Below are 14,581 nucleotides of genomic sequence, written 5' to 3'. Positions count from 1 at the left end.
AACTTCTTACTCAACACGTCTCCAGAGACAAGGGAAACAAAAGTAAAAATGAACTATTGGAACCTCATCAAAATAAAAAGAAGGAAATAATTAGCAAAGCTAAAAGGCAACTGACAGAATGGTAGAATACATTTGAAAACAACATATCAGATAAAAGGTTAGTATCCAAAATCTATAGAGAACTTCCCACACTCAACACCCAAAAAACAAATAATAAGACATAAATAGACACTTCTCCAAAGAAAACCTCCAGATGGCCAACTGACACATGAAAAAATGATCAACATAACTCATCATCAGGGAAATACAAATCAAAACCACAATGAGATACCACCTCACACCTGTCAGAATGGCTAACATTAACAACTCAGGCAACAACAGATGTCGGCAAGGATACACAGAAAGAGGATCTCTCTTGCACTGCTGGTGGGGATGCAAACTGGTGCAGCCACTCTGAAAAACAGTATAAGAGGCCCTTAAAAAATTAAAAATAGAACTACCCTATGACTCAGCAATTGCACTACTAGGTATTTATCCAAGGGATACAGGTATGCTGTTTTGAAAGGGCACATGCACTCCAATGTTTATAGCAACACTATCAACAATAGCCAAAGTATGGAAAGAGCCCAAATGTCCATTGACAGATGAATGGATAAAGAAGATGTGGTATACACACACACACACACACACACACACACACACACACACACGTATATATATGTGTATATATATATATACATATATATATATATGTGTTCATATACATATATATATATATATACACACATACATACATACATACGTACATACATACCATGGAGTATTACTCAGCAATCAAAAAGAATGAAATCTTGCCATTTGCAACTATGTGGATGGAACTAGAGGGTATTATGCTAAGTGAAATTAGTCAGAGAAAGACAATATCATATGACTTCACTCATATAAGGACTTTAAGACACAGAACAGAAGAACAGAAGAAAAGGGAAGCAAAAATAATATAAATACAGGGAAGGGGATAAAACATTAGAGACTCTTAAACATAGAGAACAAACAGAAGGTTGCTGCAGGGGTTGTGGGAGGGGGAATGGGCTAAATGAGTAATGGAGCATTAAGAAATTTACTCCTGAAATCATTGTAGTACTATATGCTAACTTGGATGTAAATAAAAAAGTAAATTATTTAAAAAAAGATTTCCTTAAAATGTGAGGTCTTTCATGTCTCTTTAGCCTCAGCTCCAGAGCTTAGTCATCAATTCCGAAGAGTAGAAAAATAGCTGTATCATTATAAGAGCTTTTAAAATATATGACAAAGAATTTCAAATAAATATGAAATCAATGAGAAACACTATATGTGCCCAAAAGATGAGGGAATGATTCCTTTCTACTGGAATGTTTAGGGTCTAGACTTTATGAAGGAAGTACACTTCAGCTGAACTTAAAGAATAGCTGTAGTGTAAATGGAGAAGAGATAGCAGGAGGGATAGTTCATGTAGTAATTGCATGGAATTTGATGACTTTTTGGAAGTGGAAGCAAAGAAGTGGGATGCAGTCAACTAACTACAAAATGTTAAACCTGACTGATAAGGAAAATAATAATACAATTTGACCAAATCAAAGAAGCCAGGCAGAGGAACTAGGAGTAAAATAATGTTTTCAGTTTAAGACTTGTTTAATTTTTAGTGACAACAGTGAATAAATTCAGTAGAAGAAAGATGCTAATGGAATGTGGGGCAAGGTCAGGGCTGAAATTGATCAATTTGCATTATAAAGTCACATTCTCCTTTTTAAAAGTGGCTGATTCAATCAATTACTTTAGAAATTCATGTTCTCCTGGAAGCAGTATTTCTTGCTATTTTAAACTTCTCAAAACTTCAAATAAGAACCAAAAAAATTGTATTTTAGTTGGTTCCTTCCTGCAATCCTATTCAACAACATTTTTGCAGGATAAGAAGAACAGGGCTTATTTAAAAATAGCTTTATATTCTCAAATTTTGATTTTGCAATGAGTCACTAATGAGTCACTACGGATGATTAAATATAAATTAGAATTAGTGGGTATTCATTCTGTAAAGCATGAATTATCAATGTATCTTTATTAAAAAAAAACTAAAATTTAAGGCAACATGAATACTTTAATATGTCTGGATAGTGATGACCCTATCTCTTTAGCAAAGAAGAAATAAAAGGTATAGTGTTCTGATTCAACTTATACTATTTTTCAGGTGCTAAAATTTAATGACTTCAAAGAGAGTTTTTAACATAAAGTTTTTTTCTATGTGAAATGAAACCCACTGACACCTAATTTAAGCAGCAATATGCAATCATCTAGACAGCTTTATTTTTCATGATTCTTTTATCTAAGTGGTATTGAGAACAACTCTCTGAAATTTTCACAAAATACATTCCTAGGTATAATAAAGCATGAAATAAAGTATTAATTGATATTTTATAGAAACACGGGAAAGTATTTGTATAATGAAATCAAACCTTTTATTACTGGTGCTCACATATTTGTATGGAAATTTTTCACAGAAGTTCAATTTAGTGTTAACAGTTTGGAAAATGTAAAATTTATAGGATGGAAAATAAAACACACAAAACAAAAAATGTATGAAACTAATATTTTCTGTATTCTCATTTTCCCTCAAATAAAATGACTTTTGCATTACTCATCATCACTCCTTATATGTGGAGAGTGAGGATCTTACCTGTTAACCATAGCAGTCTGCTCCAATAGCCAGTGACAAAGTCACAGTCACTTGGATTGAAATGGGGGAAGATAGCCCACATTTCCATAGTGATATTCCTACATGATCTTTTGACTTGGCCATAAAAAAAGGGATTATATCAATCAAGATAATATTAGACTGGAAATAGTAAAAAACAAACAAAAAACATAAATAGTGACTTTTACTTTAGTAGTTTATTTTAGCTCATGTAAAAATTTAAAAGTTTGGAGGTCAATACTATAGAATGATACAGCTGCACTAGGACATTTATCTTCCTGATCTGCTGCTCTGAACTTCTATGCATGGTCACTAGATGGCTACTGCATTTCTAGGCACCATGTTACTGGTTTAGGCTTGAAAAGGAGAAAGGACAAAGCCAATGGGACATGCCAGCCTAACCTGTCCCAGAATACCAATCCAGAGCTTCTACTTAGCTTTCATTGTTTTGAACCGGATTAGCTACAAGAAGGTCTGGGAGACATTTTTAGCTCTCTATATTGAATAATGAAAGAAAGTAAAGGGAAAAGAAAAGTGGCAGTGGCTTTGGGCCACTAACACATAGCAGAGAGAACACTGGAAAGCTTTAGAGGGTCTCTTTAAGTATTCATATGAGTACTTATAGTTTATATGAGTACACTACAAGTGTATGCATAGTGTATGTAACTGAGGCCAGGAACAGAATCATCTGAAAGGATTAGAAGTAACAGTGCCCAGTGCTCACATAAGTCTGACATAGTACCTGTTTCCACAAGCCAGATGGGGAAACACTGTGATTTGTGGGACACTGCATGAAATACAGTAAGGTTTTGCTTTAGTAGTGGTAATTATTAGCTCTAAACTGAGCACTGTTCCAGTCCTACAAAAAACAAACAAACAAACAAACAAACCTTAAAATTACGACCCGGGGCTCCTGAATGGTTCATTCCGTTAAGTGTCCAACTCTTGGTTTTGGCTCAGGTCATGATCTCATGGGTCGTGGGTTGGAGCCCTATGTCGGGCTCTGAACTGACAGCATGGGGCCTGCTTGTGATTCTCTCTCCCTCTTTCTCTGCCCCTCCCCCCACCCCTTTCTCTCTCTCTCAAAAAATACTAACTAACTAACTAACTAAATAAATAAATAAATAAATAAATGGTATTACTGAAAATATCAACTGTTTCCAAATACCTTAATGATAGTCAGGAATGAAGGTTAAGAACTTACATTTTCTCTATCTAGAGAAAGATAGAGATAGATTGAGAGACTTCAAAGAATTATTTTATACAGTTGTGGGAGCTGACTGAGCAAGTCCAAAATTATTAGGGCAGGCATTTAGAAAAGGGAGATGACAATCAATATAAAACTCCATAAATTCAAGCCAAAACTATTGGTCACAGGCAGAATCTCTTTCTCTTTTTAAGAAGCCTCATTCCTGCCTTTAAGGTATTTTGATTCAATCAGGCACTCAAATAATCCAGGATACCTTCCTTTAACATTAATGGATTAGGGATTTTAACTACATCTGCATAATCTATTCACAGCAACACCTAGATTGGTGTTTGAATGATTTGGAACTGCAGCTTATTCAAATTGACATTCAATTTGAGGAATATGGCTAAATTGGTACTTATGAAAAATTGTACAGTACTAAACTCCTACATTAGAAATGAAGAAAGGTCTCAAATCAGTGCTCTCAGCTTCTGCTTTAAGAAACTAGAAAACAAAAACAAGTTAATAAAATCAGTAGAAGAAAGGAAGTAGCAAAGAACAGAGTGAAATCGATGAAATGTAGAATGGAAAAACAACTGAGAAAAATCAAGGCAACCAAAAGTAGTACATTGAAAAGAATAGTATTCAATGAATAATAAATCAGTCTACCAAAATTCATTAAGGAAAAAAGGAGAAGACACTAATAATTAATCAGAAATGGAAGATAAGACTACACTTCTCTTCTACACTACAGGTTCTATAAATATTAGAATAATAAAGGAAAATTATGAAAAATTATATGCCAGTAAGTTTGACAACTTTAGGCAAAATGGACAGATTTATCAAAAGAAGCAAAAATACCAAATCTAAGTCAAAAAGGAAAAGATAACTGGGCTATTATTAATTAAAGAAATTGAATTTGTAGTTTAAAACCTTCTCACCAGGAAGACCCAAGGAGCAGATAGCTTCACTGTAAAGTCTCCCTAACATTAAAGAAGGAATACCTAATCTACACAAACTTTCCAGAAATTTGTAGAAGAAACACTTTTCAACTCATTCTATATGGCCAGAATGACCCCAGTACCAAAACCAGACAGAGACATTATCAAAAAAATAAAAATTAAAAAAAGGAGGAGAAGGAGGAAGAGAAAGGAAAGAAGGAAGAAAGGAAGGATGGAAGGAACTATCTGTTGTCTCCACTTCTTTTCAAGATTTTTACAGTAGGTTCTAAAACATGCAAAAGGGCAAGGCAAAGAAATAAAGGCATCCAGATTTGAAACAAAACAGCAAATTATCTTTTCTCACAGATGATATGAACATCTAGAAAATCCAATGGAATATAAAAAAAGTACTAGAATATATGATTTTAGCATAATTGTAGGATACAAGATCAATATGCAAAAATTAATTGCACATACTAGCAATACTCAACTAGAAATGAAATTAAAAACACAGTATCATTTACAGTAGCATCAAATATGTGAAATACCTGAGTATAAATATGACAAAGTGTGAAAGAGCTAAATTCAAAACTACAATTACAATATTACTTTAAAATTATAAAATATTGCTTAGAGAAATTAGGGTAAATGAAGAGATATACTACATTCATGGTTTGGAAGACACAATATTGTTAAGAAGACATTTTTACTCCAATTGATTTGTTAATTCTCCTCAAATACAATCTCAATAAAAATTTTAGTGCCTTTACTTTTAGTAGAGATTGTCAAAACTGATTTTAAAATTCACATGGAAATGCAAAGGACTAGATTGAGCAAAACAAATATAAAAATAAGAATACTTGTGCAAAGACTAACACTATTTGGTTTTAAGATTTATTATAAAAGTACAATAATCCAAATAGTGTGGTACTGGTGGGGTTATAAGTACAATAATCAATGGTACATAATAGAGTTCAAAAAATAAATCCACACACGTATAAAAAACTGATTCTTGTTTTTAAAAAAACTGATTTTGGGGGAAGCCTGCGTGGTTCGGTCAGTTAAGCATCCAACTTCAGGTCAGGTCATGATCTTGCATTCATGGCTTCAAGCCCTGTATTGGACTCTGTGCTGACAGCTCAGAACCTGGAGCCTGCTTCAGAGGTCAGTCTCCCTCTCTCTACCCCCAGCCCCCCTGACTCGTGCTCTGTCTCTTTCAAAAATAAGTAAACATTAAAAAAAACCCTGATTTTTGACAAAGGTAATTCAGTGGTAATTCAAGAGCCTTTTCAACATTTGGTGCAAGCACAACTGGATATCTATTTGCAAAATAATGGACTTTAATAATCAATACAAAATTAGCTAAAATCACTTAATTCAAAAAATAAATCTAAAACTAAAAACTTCTAGAAAAATATATTTGAGACAACCTTTAAAACTTTGGGTTATGGAAATTGTTCTAAAATAAAACACAAATAAGCATGAGCCAACCACAAACAAATTGGAAAATTGGAATTAATCAAAATTTAAAACTGTCAATTATCAAAAAACACCATTAAAAGATTGAAAATACAAGTCACACATTTGGAGAAAATAAGTGCACACCATATAAATACAGGTAAAGAACTTATATCCAGGATATATACAGAATTCCTCACTCAAAAATAAGAAAACAAGCCAATTAAAAAGTGGGCAAAATATATGAAAAAACACTTCACAAAAGCAATATATAGACAGAAAATAAACACATTAAAAGATGCTTAACATCTTTAGTAATTAGGTAACATGTGAATTAAAATCACATTGTGATACCATTACACACATATTAGAATGGCTACAATTAAAAAGACATCATACCAAGTACTTGACAAGGATTAGAGGAACTGGAATTTTATATGATGCTTCTGGGAATATAAAATGTACAACCACTTTAGAAAAAAGCTTGGCAGTTTCTTAAAAAGTTGAATATATACCTCCATATGCTCTATCCATTACATTGTAAGAGAAGTAAAAGTGTATGTTCATATAAAGACTTGCATATGGATGCTCATAGAAGCCTTTTTTGTAGTAGTCCCAAACAGGAAACAACTAACTTGTCCACCAAGGGGTAAATGGTTGTGTTTCTATACTAATAACAAACTATCAGAAAGATAAAGTAGGAAAGGATTGCCATTTACATCAAAAAGCGAATACCTAAGAATAAAACTAACGAAGAGGTTAAAAAACTATGACAACTATGACTTTGATGAAAGAAGTTGAAGACGAATGAATGGAAAGATATTCTGTACTCATGGATTACAAGAATGAATATTATTAAAATGCCCATTCTATTCCAAAGCAATCTACAGAATCAATGCAATTTCTATCAAAACTCCAATGGCAATTTTCATAGAAGTAAAAACAAATAATCCTAAAACTTGTATGGAACTACAAAGACCCTGATAGCTGAAGCAGTCTTTAGTAAGAAAAATAAATCTAGAGGCACCATGCTAATTTCAAACTATATCACAAGGTAATAGAAATCAAAACACATACAAAAGAACAGACTAGAGATCCCAGAAATAAACCCATACATATATGGTCAATTAATTTATCACAAATTAATTTTAATTTATTTATGGGCAAGAGTACACAATGGGAAAAGGACAGTCTCTTCAATAAATGTTGAGAAAACAGGATAGCCACATGCAAAAGAATGAAACTGGACCACTATCTTATATCACAAACAAAAATTAACTCAAAATAGATTAAAGAACATAAGACCTGAATCCACAAAACTCCTAGAAGACAACATAGGCAGTAAGCTCCTTAACATCAGTTTCAGCAATGAATTTTTGGATCTGACTCCAAAAGCAAAGGCAGCAAAAGCAAAAGGAAACAAATGTGACTACATCAAACCAAAAATCTTCTTAACAGCAAAGGAAATCATCAAAAAAAAAAAAAAAAAACACACACACACAAAAGCAACCTAGTAAATAGGAGAAATCATATAATCTAGGTTATATGGGTTAATATCCAAACTACAGAAAGACTCATAGAACTCAATAGTGAACAAACAAAGAAAACTCAAAGATACAGAGAACGGATTGGTAGCTGCCATAAGGCAGAATGAAATGGGTGAAGAGGGTCAAAAGGTACAAACTTCTAGTTTTAAAAGAAAGAAGTCATGGAAATGTAGTACACATGGTGACTGTAGTTAATAACACTGTTGTATATTTGGAAGTTGCTAAGAGAATAATAGCCCTCATCACAAGAAAACAAATTTTTGTGACAATGTATGGGTTCAGATTTATTGTGGAGATTATTTATATATATATATATATATATATATATATATATACACACACACACACACATATATATGTATACATATATATGTAAATATTGAACACTCATATTTTACATCTGAAACATAATGCTATGTGTCAATTATACCTCAAAACAAGAGAAAAAAAGAGGTAAAAGAAAAAACTGAGATATATTCATAAAATGGAATACTATCCAGCAATTAAACAAAATTACTGAGAGAACCCTTTGTTCCAGTTTAGACCCTGACCTTGTCCTTGACCCCTACTATACTACTACCTCATCCACAAGCTGCAGTACCTCTTCCTCCTTTTTGTTGTTGCTGTTGCTGCCTATATACCTCTTTGGGTTGTGGAACTTTGAATTCGCACTTCCCAATTTGATGATATTTGATGATTATTTTGTAAAGGACTTTCTAGTGTGTAGAAGACACAGCTGTGTCCAACTGTATATAGCCACCAATTAGTTTTATTTGTTTTTACTATCTTTTGCTATCTGTTATGACTCAATGTGGATTTGTGTTTATACAAATGTGTGAGATTTCATGTTAAACCACAAATAAATGCTTCCTTATGTGAAAAAAATTATTGATACATACAACAACATGAATGACTCTCTCAAAACAATTATTCTGGGTGACAGAAACCAGATAAAAATGGTTCATACTGTATGATTTCATTTATATAAAATTCTAGAAAATGCTAACTAGTCTATAGTAATAGAAAACATATCTGTAGTTGCTGAAGGAAGGGGCAGGATTAGTAGGCAGGAAGGATTAGCAAGAGGTAATAAAAACTGTTGGAAGGAATGAATATGTTCCTTATGTGATTCCAGTGATAGTTTCATGGTGTATACATACATCATAATTTACCAAACTGTATGCTTCAAATATGTACAGTTTGTTGTATGTCAAGTATACCTCAATAAATGTGTAAAAAAACAAAAACAGAACTCTGTTAATTGGCACCTTAAATAGCAAATAGAGGCAAAGAAAAAAAATTGTTTGGGGTAGGACATACACTCTCAGAATGTGTAGCCAAGGTTGAAAACCGTAAAGTAAACACACTACAGCCCAGTTAGTATATGGATAATGGAAGGAAATGGGTATTTCCTGGTTCAATCATATAGCAGGCCTGATAAATCATAGAACATCACTGAAGATAAAGAGGTTCCCATGTTTCTTTCCAATGATAATTTATCTACCTTTGCTGTACTTCATGTCTCCTTAGTCTTCAGAAAATTTGCTCTATCAATTACCCCTTGCTCTTGGGCATCTTCACATTTTTTTGCTAGTTTTGTACTTGTTTGCCTATCAACACACATGCTTCAGAGACTAACACAAAAAGACAAAAACAAAAACAAAAAACAGAAAAACAGTAACAACCAAAACAAGCTCTCCTACCCTATATCACTTCTTGACAATTTCTCTCTCCTTCTCCCCTTCCCTCTTCTTCCCTCTATCTCCTTCTCCCTTCGTCATTCTCCGCTACTTGAAAGACTTGCTTACATTCACTTCCTTTACTTGTTCTCCTTCATCAACGCAACTACGACAATCAGGCTTCTAGCCCCACTTTTCCACTGACGTGGCTGTGGCTCAGGTCAAAAATGCCTGTTTTGTTATGAAATGCATTGAGAAATTTTCATCTATTTTGACCTTTCTATGTATAGTGTTTAACTCCATTAACCACACCTACTTTTTGAAATCTTCTCCTCTCCTTCCAAGGTATGGCCATGGTTGCACAGTGTCCCTTTAGAGTTCATCTTCTGCTTTGTCACAGAAAGCCTCCAAATTTCATCTTCCAGAGCTTTTCTCTTCCCTTCTGTTTCCATGACTTCTCTATGACCTTTATGTTTCAGATCATCAGTTGTCCCACAGACACAAGTTCAAGTGGAACTTGTCATTTTACCTCCCCTTCCCCAATTTTGACTGGCATCAACAACCACCCAGCTGTTCAAGACGAAGAAAGCTGGACCATCCTTCCCTCCCTACTAAACATATTTAATCAGTCATTAACTGATACTTATGCAATAACTTTAATGTATTTTGAAATTATCCATTCACTCACTGCCATTAACTTTATTTAGTTCTTTTTTCCTTTCAAAATCTCTTAACTGGTCTTCCTGCCTCTGTTCTTGCTCTACTCTGATCCACTTGTCATATACCTGTCAGAGTAATTTCTTTAAAAGTAATTCTAACCCTGCTCTTTTCTCCTTCTGTTTAAGAGACTTCTTAGGGTATCCATCATCTTTAAGACAATGTTCAAGTTCCTTAATGCTCTGACTTTTGCTCTCCACTCCAGGCCCATCCTTATGTCCTTCCAAATCTATTCCATTTACTCTAAGCATATTGAATACTTTGTGTTTCCTCAAACATCCTTGGCAGTGCATTTTAATATTAGATTAGATGATCATGTTTCAAATCCTAAGTAAAGACCTTTTTGTGTGTCTGTTTTGTTCATGGCACTCCCACATGGGTCTCCATAGCCATATTTCTACTATGTGACTTTGTTACATCATCCATAACTAGCTGGTTGGATCAGGGATGAACATATGTCCCAAAATAAAACAATCAGTTTTTTCTTCTATATGGATAAGCAATAAATTCAACTATTTCTGATGTCACCTGGACCATGGACATGTAATATTAGGATCTGGGGAAATATATATTTAACCATATGCATAACAAAGCAGTGGAAAGAAAATTGAACCTGAAAGGAGATAGAGTTCAGATATAGGAGAGAGTTGGAGACAGGAAAGCAAAAGCAAAATTCCAGTAATCCAAAGATTGAAAGACAGACAGTTGGTAGGTAGAAGCTTGGATGCCCAATGACTTTCAAGTTTCTAACCCTGATCAAGTCTCTCCTTTGGCTTTCTGAGCCCTTCCATTATATTTCCAATTAATTTCACTTTTTCATTTGTTAGCTCTACAATGTGTAACTAAATGAGACTTGACTATTAAAAAATAATATACAGATAGATAATTAAAATAAATATCACTATTAAAATACTGTGTAAAATAGTAACATTTTTAATTAAAGTTATTATTTTTACACAGTATTTTAATAGTGATATTAGGTATATTTTATACTGGGCCCTAAGTTTTAACAAATTTGATTAATTTACGATTGTGTAGAGTATTCAAAATCAAAAGACCCCTCTCAACATAAATAAAGAAAATCAAAGGAATGATATTACCACAAGTAAAATACCTACAAATCGGAGAGAGCAGAAAAAGAGGAGAAAAATAGAAGAATATACAAAAAAAGAATATTTCGTATTGAATAAGAAAAATAGCTAGACATTTATGAAATCATAAAATGCCCAAATGAGAAATGTGTTATCAATTTTGTCTGATTTTGTCCAGAATCAGACAAAAACTGGACCATTCAGTCTGTCAACCTTATTTGAAGAACAGAGAGATAAACAATTGACTCAACCAAATGGGACTGAAGGTCTTCCTTCGTGAATTTGGAACTGGAGCTATGAGATTTAAGTCAGTCTTTATCTTTATGGCTTGATAGATGATAGATAAGATACAGAACCTTTAAAGAGTCCTTTCCAAACTACACAAGGGGGTGAAGGGGTGGGGAGAGAAAGTCAGTCTGTGAAGAGAAAAAAACAACAAAACAGACCTGTGAAGAAAAGGCAAAAATAAGAGGTGAATCTTCTGCCAGAGGCAAGGAGGCACAACTCCTCCCTGTATTCTATGACATTCTCCAATGTCCTTATAATAAACTCTGCCATTTTTTCTTACATAGTTGCAAGCAGGTTTCTATCGCTTGAAACTATGGTGTACGGGGTCCTACTAATAACAGTTGTTTAATCAATGTTTGTAAAATAGAAATAGACATGAAACAGAAAAATTAAAAAATTTGATTTGTATGAACCTTCTTGCTTGTAATCATTTTAGAGAAGAGGGGAACTTTGTAGAGACACATGCACTAGCCTTTAAATAAAAAGATAAAAGTACAAGTTTGAGCACGTCTTTCTCTTTATTTTATTCTATGGAAGAAAAAGGAAAAAAAGATTTATAAAGGTAAAATAAGCATTCAACCAAGAGAAGTCAACTAAAATTACTTTTGTCTGAAATTCTAGCAAATTTTTAACAAAATTTATTTTGTTATGTGAATTTTATTAACTATACAAATTTAACAGCTTCTCGGGCAATAAAAGATCTTAAGCTGAGATTGAAAGAAGCTATTGAGTAAAATGACACCCATCTAAGAAATAAAATGTAATCTATGGGAATTGCTTGTTTCATTTTGCCACAAACCTCTCACTTAATAATTTTGACTTGTGCAGCTTAGAGTTTTAGAATAGGAAAAGAAAAAAAACTAGAATTGTTTTTTGTCTTATTCTCTGAGGATATATAGCCTAAATTATGCTAAGGTATTCTTTTGGATATGAAATTTTATCAGGAAACTGATTTTTACATGGGTGTTTTTTGTGCTGTAACTAGAAGTATTATCAGAACAATAAGAAATAATAATTTGATCTTAAATTTATTATCTGGCACAAAAATAATCTTAAGGATGGAAGTCTGAGTAATATCCACAATTGTGTCTAGTGCTTAGCATCTGGTAGAGCACATAGGTGTGGAAGTCAAGTGAGCTCTGAGTATGGCTCACAGTGAACCCACACTTCCTATCATCCACCCCCCACATGGTACTAAGCTTTGTTGTGTACCGCCAAGATGGATGGATGGATGTCACCTCTAAGATTAGGTTATGTAAGACACCGTAACTTTTATTTTCAATGAACTCTCTTCTTTTGGATCACTCAATATGGGCAAAGACAACAGCCCCACAGGAGCAACTGATGTCTTCTACCATTGCCATGTGAATGAGCTTAGAAATGGATTCTACCGCTCAGCCAAGCCTTCAAGGACTGTAGCTGTCACTGATATCTTGAGTGCAACACTAGAAGAGATCTTAAGCTAGAGCCATCTAACTAAACTTCTTTCAGAGTCCTAACTTTCAGAAGCTGTAAAATAATAAATATTTGTTATCTAAGCTGCTATGTTTGGGGGTAATTTGTTATAGAGAAATCAATAACTAAAACATAGATGATGATAAATGTTTGCTGATTTATAAATAAGTGAATAAATAAGTATTTTAGAATTATAATTTTCAATGATTAATTTTAAAAGTTTGAATAATGTCAGGGCCAGTAAAAGCCCTAATTCATAATTTACGCATTCTCAGACAAAAGCTGTGGTAATACTTCTATTTTAATTCAAATTGTAGTTTTTTTTTAAGATTTAATATTCTTATTATATCTGTAAAGGTGCTTTTACTTTTTGCACAGTATCAGTATAGGAGTCTCCTTGTTATTCCCTCAGAATTGCTATTCTAATGAAGGTTACAAGATTTTAGGTGCAGATTTCAATCTTGTTTGTATTTCTTATTGTAAAAATTTCCCCAAAAAACTGTGGGCAAAAAAGAATATAAGCAAAAGGCCAAGTTTAGAATAAATTTTCTCAATGGTCAGTAAGTTCTAAGTTTAATATAAGACACAGCTTTACATTTAACCAATTATTTCCTTGGAAAATTAAAATCTATTTATTAAAACATGTATCAGTTTACTTCTCCAAAAAGTAACATTGCATGCTATTTCTTAGATGCATAAACACCTATTTAAAAAGAAAGAAAAACTTAGACCTCAAAAACTTTCATATTAATATGGTACAGAATCTTTCAAGCAAGTCAGATAAATGTGTTTTAAAGCAGTTCTTCATTATACCAGTGCCATGAAATACCATCAATTTCCAAACTGTGATTCACATCCAATTTAAAACTTGTTTTTGTTATATGCATAGTTGGTAGCACTCTTTCTTTTTCAGCTGCGAGAATAAAAATTACAGAGGGAAAAGATAGAAGGCAAGCAAAGATTAATAGGATCCAACTTCAACGGTTTGATACTTTCTCAGTTGCTACAATAAATCAACAAATAGGTCAGAAAAGCCAATATCTCATCTTAAAAGCATCAACCATAGTATATAATGGGATTTATGCATATTAAAGTAGCAGGCTAAAAATGCCAACAGACAGCACATTGTCATTTAAGAGGAACAAAAAAAAAAGCACCACTATCTACTACATAATACAAATTAAATGGAAGATCACAGCTATTTAAAGGGCTTGCCTAAAAGTACAATAAATTTAACTTTAATAGAATTGCAGTCTTTGATTTTTCACTAGACCTAATATATTCATTCAAAGCCATTACTTTAACAATATAGAAGTGTAGAATTCACTCACCAACAGTGAAGAATGTGCTTATTTATAGCTTATTTTATTTTCTCATTGTAAAATACATCCATTACATAGCTTCTAGACATGTGCAAATAAAATTAAATACAAACATATTTTCCCAAAAGACAAAAATTAAAATGAGGGTTATTTGATCCCAAAGGTAGAT

This window comes from Prionailurus bengalensis, chromosome B3, assembly GCF_016509475.1.
Source record: "Prionailurus bengalensis isolate Pbe53 chromosome B3, Fcat_Pben_1.1_paternal_pri, whole genome shotgun sequence".
In the NCBI taxonomy this organism is placed as follows: Eukaryota; Metazoa; Chordata; class Mammalia; order Carnivora; family Felidae; genus Prionailurus; species Prionailurus bengalensis.
Note: the sequence above shows the minus strand (reverse complement) of the source record.